Genomic DNA, 13,090 nt, shown 5'->3' on the forward strand with positions numbered 1-13,090 from the left:
GGTAGAACTTTCCAGAGTTTTCTCTATGCCAGAATCTCTGCCCCTGTGTAATCTGCAGAAGGGCTCTGCTTTTTTTCTTTTCTTTTCTTTCTTTCTTTTTTCTTTTTTCTTTTTTTTTGGTTAATGCCAAGGGAGTTGAGGTGATGGGCTTCTTTCTGCACTGGAGTCTCATGTCTCTGTCAGCTTTGGCACTCAAGCAATGTTGGAAAATGCAGGGTGGTTGAGTTCCCTGCCCAGCTTTCAGGATCTCCAGCTCCCTCCTCTTGTGTACCCTTCATGAGAGGAGCTGTGTCCCCCTGCCCCAGATCCTGCTAAAATTAGCTCCATGTGCACTCCCTTCACTTCCTCCCACAAGCACTGCAGCCAGTTCAAGGTACTTATATTTTAAGAGATGTTCCCAGGGCTTTTAGAACCAACTCAAAACAATGATGGTTATGTTAGATGCTATGATTTATATTTATATAAAGATATTTCTGGACTCAAGTGCTTTGATACCAAAATCAGGAATGTTCTGGGATTTATTAAATTATATAAGAAGATAGCAGAGATATCAGGATATTATTGTATGAAAATGATGCTTTTACTTTGATCTGATTTCATTAATGCATTCAACAAATTTCCAATAAAGTGCTAGAATGAGTATGTGTAAAGTTATTCTTTAAAGAACACCTAATAAACTAAGAACTTAGGTAAAAGGATTCCACTGAATTTATGGGCCTCTGAGACAGTTTAAATTTCAAAACAAAAAGAGAAAGAGAAGAATCAGATCGACTTCTAGGGTTGTAGCTTCAGTGAGTGTGTGAAATTTACCCAGGCATATGATGCAGGGGGGAAGAACATATTTTGGAAGTAAGATAATGAGTTTAGTATTGGCCGTGTTGAGTTTGAGGTGCTTGTGATATTCAGGTGGACACTTTCAGGATGCAATTGGAAATCTGGGTCTATTCCTTGTGAGAAATTTTATGGCTGGAGTTATGGTTTGGGGGATTATCACATATGGTAGATATGCTATCCAAGTGGACAGGATCAGAATATATAAACGAGGAGTGAGGTGCCAAATGTAGAACTTGGGAAACACTAAATAGGGGCAGAAAGGGAATAAAGGGAAAGAAGCAAAGTAAGGGGATTGAAAAAGTCATGTGCTAGGAGGTGTTTTCATAGGGATGCATGCAATCAATCGTTAAGGAGTGAGTGGGAGGTTAGGAGGCAGAGACAGAACAGACAACTGTTCCAAGGAGTAGCACAGTAGTACAGAGGTAAGAGAGGAGGGCTTCAGGGGAAAAGAGGTGAAGGGGAATTCTGTCTTACTCCATTTGGGCTTCTGAAACAAAATAACTTAGACTGGGTGATTTAGAAATAACAGAAATCTATTGCTCACAGTTCCGGAGGCTGGGAATTCCAAGGTCAAGGTGCCAGCAGATTCAGTATCTGGTGAGGACCTGTTCCTCATAAAAGGTGTCTTCTATATGTCCTGACATGGCAGAAGGGGCAGACAAGCTCCTTTGGGCCTCTTTTACAAAGGCCTCAGTCCCATTCATGAAAGCAGAGTCCTCAGGACCTCATCACCTCCCAGAGGCCCCACCTCTCAAAGGAGAGAAAAGGATTTCCTCTCTTTTGTCCGGAGCTGGGACACTCCTTCTCCTGCCCTTGGACATCAGAACTCCCGGATCTCTGGCCTTTGGACTCCAGGATTTACGCCAGCGGCCCCCAGGGACTGAAACCTTTGGTCTCAAACCAAAAATTACACCATTGGATTCCTTCCGGAGCTGGGACACTCCTTCTCCTGCCCTTGGACATCAGAACTCCCGGATCTCTGGCCTTTGGACTCCAGGATTTATGCCAGCGGCCCCCAGGGACTGAAACCTTTGGTCTCAAACCAAAAATTACACCATTGGATTCCCTGGTTCTGAGGCTTTTGGATTCGGACTGAGACATGCTACCAGCATCCCAGGGTCTCCAGCTTGCAGACAGCCCGTTGTGGGACATCGTAGCCTCCATAATCCCATCAGTATATTCCCCTAATAAATCCCCTCTCATATATCTATATCTATGTCTATATCTATATCTAGCTATCTTTCCTATTGATTCTGTCTTTCTAGAGAAACTCGACTAATACAAATACCTATAAGAATAGTGAAATAGTTATGTGAGCATCATACAAAGGTGTGAGACAACATATACTGGTTTTGAAAGAGAATGAAAATACAAATAACAAATTCATAGGCCACTTTGAAAAATAGAGGGTCTGGTAATAAATAACAGAGTTAAAAAATTGTATCTATGAAATTAGTGCTTACATTATATTATTTAGTTGCATGGAATGATTTAAATTAAGTAAAAAGAGTATTTGTGTGCTTATAGGTAAGAATAACACATGAACATATTTTTTTTCCCCTTTTTGTCTTTTTTCGTGTCCGGCAACGGATCGCAACCCTCAGTGTCACGCCCGCACCTTGCTCAGCCAGTGAGCGGGAACCGGTCTGTATGTGGGATCCGAACCCTCGGTGGGAGTGCCGCCGCGCTCCCAAGCGGTGCACTGTAGCAGTGCGCCACCGGGCCGGCCCACATGAACATATTTTTAATATACTCTCAACATATGCTAGTTCATGTTTCCACATTTAGCACTTAATATCCTTACTGCAGTTAGCAGAAATCACATTTTAGAAGAAAAGGATGTTTGGTAAATGGGACAATAATATTTCTTGTAATAACTAAAGAGCATTAATAACCTTTCTTCCACTCTCTCCAACCCCAACTCCAAAAATAACCAACTAATTTGAGAATTACTAGAAAAAAAGAAAAACAGTTGCAACATTTATAAAATTATAGAGGAGACGTCTGGTAAACAGTACAAACAGTGGAATAAAACATGGCAACTGAGCATTATCTACTATACTGGTGTATTAGTCTGTTTCTGTTGCTTATAACAGAATACCTGAAACTGGGCAATTTATAAAGAAATAAAACTTGTTGTTACACTTCTCATTGTGCAACAGAGAGGAGAAGAGATTACTCAAAGTGACATGAATGGGATGAGAAGCCTGAAGGGACTGTACCCCAGCAACTCCTCTGTTAGAAGGAGAAACTAGGTAGCAGCCCTGAATTGGTTTTTTCTTCAATTTTTATTGAAAAGACAAGGAAGTTACAGGAAAAGAACAGATGGTTAACCAATAATAGTAAGAACATACAGAAATTGGCTAGGTAACAATCTCCATCCAAGCATGCATGGTTTAAAATAGTTTAAACAATATACCATAAAAGAATCATAAATCTAAGCCAGGTGACATGCAAAAGAAACAATAAACAATCATGAAAGTGCCCGACTTCTTGAGAAACTCACAGAAACAGCTCAAAGCAAAATGTGGAAAACCCTCCATGTACTAACTAATCTAGGAAAACATCCTTGGAAATCTTAACTCACATGTTTTCCCATCATTTAAGCTTCGTTGTATTAAAGGTTATTGCCCTCAGAACAATCCTTGCTCTGTTCCAGTTCTCTTGTTCACATTAAAGGCTTTAAACCTGTGTATGAGTTTCCCTTTCACAAAGTCTTCCAATGAACCTATTATATTAATAACCAGTATATATAATCCCTTACCTAAAAGTGATTAGAATTGATTTGGTGGGCTCTTGCCCCCCTAGCTGTAGGCTCTTGCCTCCTATCCCAGGACTTTTATCCCATACATGCATTACCTAAAAACCCTATACTAAAAATCAACTGAGAATCAACATATACTTGATTAGAATTGATTCAATGGGCTCTTGCCCCCCCAGCTGTAGGCTCTTGCCTCCTATCCCAGGACTTTTATCCCATACATGCATTACCTAAAAACCCTATACTAAAAATCAACTGAGAATCAACATATACTTGATTAGAATTGATTCAATGGGCTCTTGCCCCCCCAGCTGTAGGCTCTTGCCTCCTATCGAGGACTTTTGTCCCATACACGCATTACCTAAAAACCCTGTCTAATAATCAAATAGGAATCAAGATTTCTAACCCTCTACAATCTGTTTCTTACATTTCAGAGACTGGGAAGTCCAAAGTCCAGGGCACGCATCTGGTGAGGGCCTTTTTCTTGGTGGTGACTCTCCCCAGCGATGCAGGGTGTCACATGGTGAATAGGTTGAGCAAGAGAGCTCTTCTTACAAAGCCATCAGAACCGCACCCATGACCACCCATCAAACCATCAATGGATTAATCCATTCACAAGGTAAAGTCCTCACAATCTAATCACCTCTTAAAGGCCCCCCTTTCAATTCCCATAATAGGATTTCCCACCCTCTTACCCATGTTACAATGGGGAATGAGTTTCCAACACATGGACTTTTGGGGGACACATTTGACCCATAGCAACTGGTAAGCAACAAAAGATAAAAATACAAAATTGCACCTTCTCAGTGGCACCTCCAGAATTTTAATATAATGGGCTAATGGGTGATAATCTGGTTGGAAAATGCACTTGAACTGCTATAATTTTTCATTGCCCTCTATGTCAGATTGGGAAAAGGTCAACTGCTCATACAAAAGAATTTGGGGTGCAGCAAATAGAGATAATATTTAGAATATATATGCATCTGATCAAGGGTGAGATGGAGCATAGAGAAGGTTAAGAGAACTCTATTGGGGTCAGTTAGATTATGGTGACTGTTTCTTTGTGTTTGATTCTTCATTAGTCACAATTGTCTATAATAAAATCATGAATACATGTATTGTTGATTTGTCACTAATAAAATTATCTGTGACACTTTGCTCCATTTCTTGTTACAGCGGTAATTTCTGCTTTTATACTTCTTTTTTTTTTTTATTTTGTCAATATACAATGTGGTTGATTATTATGACCCATCACCGAAACTTCCCTCCCTCCTCCCTCTCCCCCCTCCCACCCAAGAATGTCCTTTCCGTTTGCTTGTTGTAACACCTTCAAAGAAATTGTATCTGCTTTTATACTTCTAACAAAACTGGGTTCATCAGATTTCTTTCTTCAACCAAACCTGTATCTTTGGAAACCAACATTCCAAAGACATGCCCCTATACATATCTACCTAGTCCAGGGGAACGCAGTTTGGGAGCTTGTGTGTTTATGTATGTGTGTGTATGCAACTCTCCTGTGTGTATGTGTTAAAGCATAACATAATCCACAAAAAATGCAAATGCAGCTTTTCATGTTATTTACTTAATCATCCATTTAGTGATAAACGTATTTGGAAATAAACAAATTTTGTTGTACTACCTTCCAAATGCTCACACAGCAAATCTTATTTTCTTTTAGTATCTAGGAATAGTGTTTAGTATTAGTTGTCACTAGTAAGAATTAGTTTTAATTTGCAGATGGAAAGTTTCTTTCTTTCCATTCAAAATTTTAGTGTTTTTCCTGAAGGCAACGGTTCTCAAACTTTAGTATGCATCCAGATGCCTGGAGAGCTTTTACAAAAGCAAAATCCTGGTCCCTATTTGCTAAGATTCTGATTCAGTGGGTTTGAAAGAACCAAGAATTCTGCGTTTTAAGGCAGTTTCCTACCCTTTGAAAATATTGCACTGGAGTACCTGGGAACTTTGTTTCACTGTGATAGCTAACTAGAACTTAAACCTTCTTTTAATTGCCTGCTGGAGGAAAACCTGGAAAATCTGTGATTGCCAAACATAAGATTAATCTTGCACAATTCAAGCTCATGAGAAGCAGTAGACTGGGAATTGGTGGGGTGGGACCAGCACTCTGTGTATGCCTAGATTCTACTGAGCCTTTCTGAGTCTGGTTCCCTGTCTGTGAAATGTGCAGCCTATTTGAATCAAATGAGAGGGCTGGCCTGTTCTCAGTTGGTTAGAGCATGGTGTTAATAACACCAAGGTCCAGGGTTTGATCCCTGTTATCAGCCAACCACACACACACACACAAAAAAAAAAAAAAGAAAGAAAGAAAGAATTAAATGAGAAAATCATTCTGTGTTTTTTAGGGTGAATAAGTGTTTAGAACTTTTAGGCAGTACACAGAGGGCGATACAACTGGTTTTTTTCACATGGAGAGGTTAGCCCACAGAAAGTTTGGGCATTAATCCTATCACATTCCTAGCAGATCAGGATATTATCTTTACAGTTGTGGTTTCAGAGACTCTGGAGGTAACAGGGGCCATCCAGTCCAACCTCCTTCTGTGACAGCAGGGTTGCCAGTTGTTGCCTGTTCTGTATTTCTCCCGTGTGGTCCTACACCATGTGTGACAGATTCACCAGGAGCATTTGTTTACAAAGGCAGATCCCAAGGCCCTGCTTCAAACTTCCTGACTGAGAAACCCTGGGAGAGGGTCTTGAGTACCTGCTTCATTAAAACAATCCCTGGGTGATCAGTGTAATTAAAGTTTGAGAGTCACATGCCAGTGAAAAAGAGTTCACTTCTTGCTGAAGCCACCCCTTCAGAGCTGTTCTGTTAGAATTCTTTTCTCAGTGAGAGTGACATCAGGACCCAGGGCTGCTAGCTCTGCCCTCTTGGGACCACACTGAAGAGAGAACTTTCTTTTCCTTATGAGATGTCTCAGCATTTTGTAGCTATCGTGACTTACCTTAACCCCCACCCCCACCCTCTCTGGGTGGAAAATTCACACTTTGCACTCCTCATTGGCTGTCATCTCCCTCCCTCCCTCCCATTCCAGGAAACAACGTAACCAGAGACTAAGAGTAAGGGCTCATAGAATCTTGGCTTCACTATTCATTAGCTTTGTGATTGAGGGCAAGCAATATAAACTCTTTGAGCATCAATTTCTTGTGAATTAAGGGTGAAAATAATTATGCTTACCTCATAAGTATTAAATGAAGTCACAAATGCAAAGTGAAAATTTAATAAGATTTAATAAGGTTCGTGTCTTAGCATGTTAATGAAAAAAAGCAGATTATAATATTACTGTACAGTAAACATTTAGTAGTTGGAATTCAGTGTCAATGAAATGAAAACCCAGGCAAATGGAGAGAGAAAAAGCATTTGTGATATACTAAAATAGTTTAAGTAATTTTCCATTTCAACAACAATATAAATAATACATACTTTATGAATTTTTAAACGGTTATTAATGACTTTAGAATTTCCATTACTGGAGTTTGTTATACTTCTATTTACCTTTAACTAAGATTTGCACCTCAGAAAACATTTAAATTTTCTTCTTGTTAGAAAAAGTCCATATGGATGCAAATTTTTAAACGGTTATTAATGACTTTAGAATTTCCATTACTGGAGTTTGTTATACTTCTATTTACCTTTAACCAAGATTTGCACCTCAGAAAACATTTAAATTTTCTTCTTGTTAGAAAAAGTCCATATGGATGCTGTTGTCCCATTCTACCTAGCAATTGTTTGGGTCATGTATAATAAAGAATTGATAACCACTCTAAAAATGAAGATATTTTGTATTCTAGGAATTGAGAAGCAGTTGGTCAAAGACTGATTTGTGGAATCTCTGGACATAGGGCAGTAGATTGCTTTTAACTTTTTCCTTTTCCATAGTTAGTACTGAATTATTTTAAATTTTTGAGAAGTTAAGCTAATGCAACCACAGCTTTTTATTTTGTTGCAAGGAGCCTAACACTTTCAAAGGGAACAAATATGCTGGCTGGTTGCAGTGAGTTGAACGGTGGCCCCCAAAAAAGACATGTCCGCTTTCTAATTCCCAGAACCTGTGAGGGTTAACTTAAGAAAAACGTCTTTGTAGATTTCATTAAGTTAAAGATCTCCAGATGAACAGGTCACCCTGGATTATCTGGATGGGCCCTAAATACAAGGATGAGTGTCTTTATAAGAGATGCACAGAGGAGAGACACACGGAGAGGAGAGGAGGAGGCAATGTGACCACGGAAACAGAGATTGGAATGATGCAGCCAAGGAAAGATTGGAGACACCCGAAGATAGAACAGGCAAGAAATGCATTGTTTCTGAAGTGAGTGTGGTCCTGTTGACACCCTGATTGCAGACCTCTGGCATCCAAAACTGTGAGAGAATAAATTTCTGTTGTTTTAAGCCACCATGTTTGTGATAATTTGTTATGGCAGCCCTAGGAAACGAATACAGTTGGCAAGCTGATGTGAGATCACAGAGTTTTTCAACAACTTCATGAACAGACTAGGAATTCTAAAGAGTAAACATTCTTGGATAAGGGGAGATGACATGGTGCCCATCAGAAAGGGGGGAGAAAAGGAAAAGGGGGAAAAAAGAGAAAAGGAAGGTTGATCAAAGAATGTGAGATGGCAGCTTTGTCAGGCAGCCAAGGAGAGTATGGCCTGAAGAGAAAAATAGATGATATAAACATAGTTCAATTCCAGGGAGTTACTGTCTTCTCATATCTTACTCAGATACCTTTGTGTGTGTGTGTTATTAAGTACAGATGCTCCTCGACTTAGGATGAGGTTACATCCTGAAAAACCAATCTTAAATTGATGATATCTTAAGTTGAAAGTGCATTTAATACATCTAACATATACTGAACATCATAGCTTAGCCTATCCTACCTTAAATGTGCTTAGAACACTTACCTTAGCCTATAGTTGGGCAAAATCATCTGGCAATACAGTGCATTGTGGAATATCAATTGTTCACCCTCGTGATCCTGTGGCCAACGGGGAGCTGCAGCTCCCTGTGCTTTCCACTGAATGCCTATTACTTTTGCACCATTGTAAAGCAGAAAAATTGTAAGTTGAACCATCTTTAAGTCAGGACCATCTGTAAATATTTTACCTCAGAAACAGCCTCTCAGAGAAGTTTTTGAATGAGATGCAATATTTTGCTAATTTTCCCTTCAGAAATATTGTTAGGATGATGGAAGAGCCTAAATGAAAACCATAAATTTAAGTATGGAGGTATGCAGAACTCAGTCATCATATGGGGAAGAAAAACATGAGATAACAGAAAAGAATGAAAAGTCACCTAGAAAAGAATCGCAGAAAACTTCTAAGAGTTGGGGTTTTTCGCTGATGCTTAACAAAGCTTAGCTATGCAGATTGATGGAGGATCGCATCTTTGTTTTATTAGCATATTCATTGTTAAAAATCATAATTATTGGGCCGGCCCTGTGGCTCACTCGGGAGAGTGCAGCGCTGGGAGCGCAGCGGTGCTCCCGCCGCGGGTTCGGATCCTATATAGGGATGGCTGGTGCGCTCACTGGCTGAGCGTGGTGCGGGCGACACCAAGCCAAGGGTTGCGATCCCCTTACCGGTCATGAAAAAGGAAAAAAAAAAATCATAATTATTCTTTTTACCCCTTATTCAATCTCTCCCCTTCCTCCTCCCCCTCCCTTCCCTTTTTCCCCTCCCTCTCTTTCTTCCTCCTCCCCCTCCCCCCTCTAGTAACTGTAGATTTGTTCTCTCCAGCTGGTAGATTAACTGTTCCTCTGTTGGTTTGTTGCCTGGATGGTCTGTCCAGGACTGAGACAGGTGTGATCAAGTCCTCCCCTATTATCGTAAATCAGATGCTTCTTCTATCACTCTGCAGTGCACTTTGTGGAGAGAGAGGACCTCTTCTTTTTTTTTTTTTGGTCTCTGCTGGTGCTTCTCCTTGTGTCAATGCAACTGAGAGGCTGGTGTGCCATCTGCATGGGGACTGTGACTGCTGCTATAGAGACTAGCTGCTTTTGTGGCAGCTCAGTCAAGTTTTTTAAATTCTGAAAATGAAATACTTTCACTTACAGTCCAGCAGCACAGATACCAAAGTAATAGTTTTGAGAAAATAGGCTATTCATTGTTTTAAAAAATCTGTTTTTGGCAAAGGCTATGGATTTCTGTTGATCCAAAGGGATCTCTAAACTTTGGGAGAGGGTAGGAGGTAGCTCTGCCCTTTGAGAGGTTCTGTTTTACTCTGAAAGACTGGATGTGACAGAAACTGATTTTAATGATCCGTAAGTATGTGGAAAATAGAAGCTTAGGACACCTAAGAAAAGAAACAAGGATGATCAAAATGGCAGACATTGTACACCCCCCTGGTCCTCCTGAAGTTGTCAGAATTTTGAACTTGCTTAATTCGAGTGTTTTATTTAAGAATTCTTCAAGGAAACTTCTATTATTCTTATGATTACTTGGAAGGCTCATTTTAAGCTATTGGTCCTCACTGAAATGCACTCTAAAATATTTGTTGAAAGTCTCTGCTTACAAAGTTTCAGTAAACTTAAAAGCTCTGTAAAAGAGAAAAAAAAAAATCATAATTATTCTTTTTACCCCTTATTCAATCTCTCCCCTTCCTCCTCCCCCTCCCTTCCCTTTTCCCCCTCCCTCTCTTTCTTCCTCCTCCCCCTCCCCCCTCTAGTAACTGTAGATTTGTTCTCTCCAGCTGGTAGATTAACTGTTCCTCTGTTGGTTTGTTGCCTGGATGGTCTGTCCAGGACTGAGACAGGTGTGATCAAGTCCTCCCCTATTATCGTAAATCAGATGCTTCTTCTATCACTCTGCAGTGCACTTTGTGGAGAGAGAGGACCTCTTCTTTTTTTTTTTTTGGTCTCTGCTGGTGCTTCTCCTTGTGTCATCTCATTCAATGTTTAGAAATTTAATAGACTTTTACTTAAATATTTTACTTCAAAAGTAACTTTTTCTAACTGTTCAATAGAATTTTCTGCTATTAGAAAATTATTTTGATATATTTTCCCTCATAAAAATATTTTCTAAGCATCTATTGAAAGTTTCTTCTTAAATGTTTCTGTTAACTTGAAGTTTAGTGAGGCATCACAGCAATTTTCTGCCTAAAATCAGGGAGTGAAGATTAGAACAAAAGAAGTGAGATGTGATAGTTAATCTTATGTGTTAATTTGACTGGGCTAAGTGATGCCCAGATAACTATACCTATTTATATTGAAAACTATGGTTCATTTTGATACCTCTAATTCCAATCTAACACCACAGGGTTCATTCCCCTTTCCATATTTGGAACTATCTTCTTCAACAATGAGATGCCTTAATATATTTATTTGGTCAAACCTTCTGTGTATGTCACCAATATGTCATTGCCACTGCATCCTACACTCCCTGTGCAATGCCTTCCTCACCTGCTTGGGCTCTAACATGCCATACCAGGATTCTTCTCTGAGCAATGTTCTTCTCACCCTACTTGGGTTTGTTCAATACCCCTAACCAGTCCATCATCTTCATCTTGCTTGTGCTTTAACACCCTGTTTTGGGCCACCACAGGATTCCTCCTGTCCCTGCCATAGTCATTTATCTGGCTACCTAATTGCCTTAGGATTGATCTGATCAAGGAAAAGATAAAAGAAAAATTATTTTATTTTCAGGTAAATATTTACTAAATGCTATTTACTAAGCTCTATATTATCTCATTTTAGTGACATTAATGACCTTGATTACTTTTTACTAATTGGAACAGTCAATATGAAAGAAGCTAGGTCATTTGCCACAGTCCACAGCCAATAAGTGGCAGATCCAGGACTGGACTTTACCTCCCATTATCATCTTATCTCAATGGCTATAAACTAATGTTCTTAATTTGGAAGCTGTGTATGTGTGTATATATGTACATATTTCAAGTCTTTTCAAATACATAGGAAAAAGTGGTTCATTTTCAAAGTTAATAATCATTATAGAATTACTGGTATATAAAGCTTTGGGGTGTCTCAGTTACAAGCTCAGGATAGATCATTCAATGCAGTATTATTTTGCTAATTAGGCACTTTGAAAAGATTGCATGTAAAGAAAATGTTCTTTAATTATGGCATTAAAAATTTCAAAAGATGATTTTTAATTTATGCCATTTCATTTTGTAATCTTATTTCTTTTCACTCTGTTTTAAAGCATGTTCTAGTGGCTAAACTTCTATTTAGTGAATCACTTTCAATAATTTAGAAAAAAAGATACATGAGGAAAGAGTTCTGAGGATGTTTGCTTTTTGTTAAATACTGGCAACCCATTGTATAAACCAGTTTCTGAAAGAAAAATGAGTGACTAGAAGAGACTAGATTTTTAGTTAGTTAAAATCCATTATGACTTTATTATCAATTTTACAGGAAACTTGGTGAGTTCTCTTCCTAATCTAACTAAATTGTGCCTAAAGCACCTACCCTTTCTGCCCCATTTGTGTTTTTATGTCTTCACAAACTTGCACTGAGACCTTTGACTTTCCTACATTATTTGCCAGCTTATGTAATATGTTGCACTGTTTGCTTTCTGAAAATTGTCTCATTTTTTACAACCACCTTCATGTTTTGTAGTTCTATTATTATTCCTATTTTATAGCTGAAAGAAACTGAAACTAAAGGTTGTTAAATAACTTGCCCAAGATCATGTGTCTAGTAAGTGTTGAAATCTGGATTCTAAGCTTGTGTTAAAGAAAACCAGACCTGGACAGAAGTTAAAGTAGTAAAGATAGATTTTATTCAAAAATCTTTTGCAATAGGGGGAGAGAGACTTGACTATAGACCTGGGCTTAATTGCAAATACGACCATAACAAGTAGGGATTTATAGGCAAGGAGCAGGTTGCTGGGGAGGCATTGGTGAATGGAAAATTACTAAGAGAGGACATCAAGTTTGGGGGTATTCTGGCTGAACTGACCTAACAATGTTCTTGCTGAAGGCAGGCCAGTGTGATCAGATATTACGTGGGGCATAGTTGGTGTAAGGAATTTGATATCAAGGAGGAGACATCAGGGAATGGGAAGTTCTCTCTAAAATGACATAGCAGGATTCTTGCTAAAACTGACTCTACAAGGAATCACATAGATGGGTCTTACTGGGGAGATGGTTCAGGGGAGCCTGACTGAAGTTCAGCCAAGCAAAAAAGTATGTCACCAGCAGTGTTTGATTTCAAAGCCCCATGCCCTAGGCACTAGTCAAAAGGCTGCTTGGAAAATGCCTGGAGGAAGATAGTTAAAATATGAAGAAGAAATCATAACCTGTGTCCATACAAGGAGAAATAAACCAGGGATTTTTCTACCTGGAGAAGATAAGATTAAATATGAGGAAAAATAAGAATAGCTATCAGTAGTTGTGTGGAAGCAGGGAGGAGACGTTGTATGTGGCTCCAATGGGCAGAGCTAGCTAGGGTTATTGGGAGTACCTCTAAGTATCTTTAAGCTTGGTCTAAAGAAGAACTTTTTTTTTCTGTTCAAGATTTTATT

The sequence above is a fragment of the Galeopterus variegatus genome, unplaced genomic scaffold, assembly GCF_000696425.1.
Source record: "Galeopterus variegatus unplaced genomic scaffold, G_variegatus-3.0.2 Scaffold4289, whole genome shotgun sequence".
Lineage (NCBI taxonomy): Eukaryota > Metazoa > Chordata > Mammalia > Dermoptera > Cynocephalidae > Galeopterus > Galeopterus variegatus.